Source organism: Oryctolagus cuniculus, chromosome 9, assembly GCF_051225735.1.
Source record: "Oryctolagus cuniculus isolate XC-2025 breed Fujian yellow rabbit chromosome 9, ASM5122573v1, whole genome shotgun sequence".
Taxonomy (NCBI): domain Eukaryota; kingdom Metazoa; phylum Chordata; class Mammalia; order Lagomorpha; family Leporidae; genus Oryctolagus; species Oryctolagus cuniculus.
Window position 1 is genome coordinate 59,749,003 of NC_142875.1, and position 2,054 is coordinate 59,751,056.

Below are 2,054 nucleotides of genomic sequence, written 5' to 3' on the forward strand. Positions count from 1 at the left end.
ACATTGCTCTGTGACTGCTAATTTTCCATTGAGATGATTCTGTCTCCAACCAAGAAAAGGAAAGGTAAAATCTTGATAGGAAAAAAATTTTTTTCTCTAATTATTCTGGAGACTGCACATGATTTAGGGTAAATCTACTATTTGACCTTCGTCCTAGTTTTTACTACAAAGTTCTCCTAAAAATCACTGTGACCAGAGTGTTGAAAATGACAGTTTCTCTTTTAATCTTCCGCCTGGTAAACCCAGTTATAATTGTATGGTGATGCTACATTCTGTTCTAGGAGGCTGCTGTCTCAGCGTGTTCATTTTTAACCTTTATTTTCAATTATCTGCAGTTTGGGATTTAGTCTCCAAAGTCAATTTGGGAAAGTTCTTCTCTTTTAATAAGAGAAGCTAATTTTCCCATTCTGTGGTTGCCAAACAAACTCATTTAAAAATATGAATACATGCATGTTATTCCTGAGTTTTGTAATATACTTTTTAAAGTTCCCTAGCATGTTTATCATTAATGCAATCTGTTACTTTTTCATTATTCTATTCATTTTAATGTGTTTTACAATGAGATCTGGACCATGAGACTGCAGATCTTCCGATAATTTTTTTTGTTTATTTTCCATAGCCATAGAGGATAATAATTGTATATCTTTTCCAAAGAAAGCACTTACCAACTGCATTAAAGAAAACATGTAGTTGTTTGCCTCCCAATATTGCTAATTCATGTAATTTTGAACAGGTGTTCCAACATAAAGTCATGCCTACTGTGCAAGTCTTACCTATAGGGTTGTGATACTGGAATAGACTAGATCTCTATCAATGGATGGCATGGAATTTGAGCAACACCCTCCCGCATAGGTCTTCCCCACTGACAGGATGAAATCCATGCTACTTAATTCCTTTGGCTTAAAGACCTCTCTTTTGAAATGCAAACAAATTAACTGCAGGTCACAATATATTGTCACATCATGACATGTCAATGCTTAGGGATTTAAGAACGTAGTTAATGAGTTAGATATCAAAGGCTTGGGATTTAAGAAAAGAAATATAAGATAGACATCAAAATTAAGAATTATGTCTTTTAGCAACCCTCTCCATACCACTACTGGCATTTGCTTGCTTTTAGGTAATTACCTTTACCTGATTTCCAGAGATCATGGTCTGAGGCAGAGCTAAAAGACAGGAGTTCCAGTCCTAAGGTGACAACAGAGAGGAAGGAGAGTTAAGAAGGGACAACAGATGGCATAAACAGAGTGGTGTATTACCAACTAGCAACACCTTCCCTGGAAGCATGGCCAGTTGTTCGAGTCCACGACCCCATGACCCCATGACCCCATGCAGTGTGGAACCACTGCACCTCAGAAGAGTTTATGGTGGACAGGAGGGGATGATTTATCTGCTAGGGTTCTCCAGCTCCTGCTTATCATTAGTCAAAGGCCACCCTCCCTAGTGTCAACTCCTGACCCACTTCTCAGTTACCATACCTGTTTCTTCCTGGAAGACACTATGATTCCCCTGGCAGAAGTGGGGGAGAGGGGTGCTGGGTGTAGCAGGTAAAACCGCCGCCTGCAGTGCCAGCATTCCATATGGGTGCCAGTGAGTCCCAGCTACTCCACTTCTGACCCAGCTCTCTGCTGTGGCCTAGGAAAGCAGTAGAAGATGGCTCAAGTCCTGGCTTCAGATCAGCACAGCTCTGGCAGGCAGTTGCTGCCAATTGGGGAGTGAACCAGCAGATGGAAGACCTCTCTCTCTCTGTTTCTCTCTGCCTCTCCTTCTCTCTCTGTGTAACTCTGACTTTCAAATAAATAAATAAATCTCTTAAAAAAAAAAAAAGATGTTGTGGGGGAAGTCAGAGCTCCCCTTCTTGAGTTCTGGTGAGTCAGATCTAAGTCAAGAAACCCTAAAGTCCCTGCCTCAGTAGACAAAATGGAGCCCAAACTGATATCTTAAATAGTGGTGGAATATTCAGGCTACGCACTGAGGGCGTCTCTCTAGTGAGCAACCATCCAGTATCTGGTGGATAGGCAGCACTGAGCAAACATGGAAAAGTACACAAAACG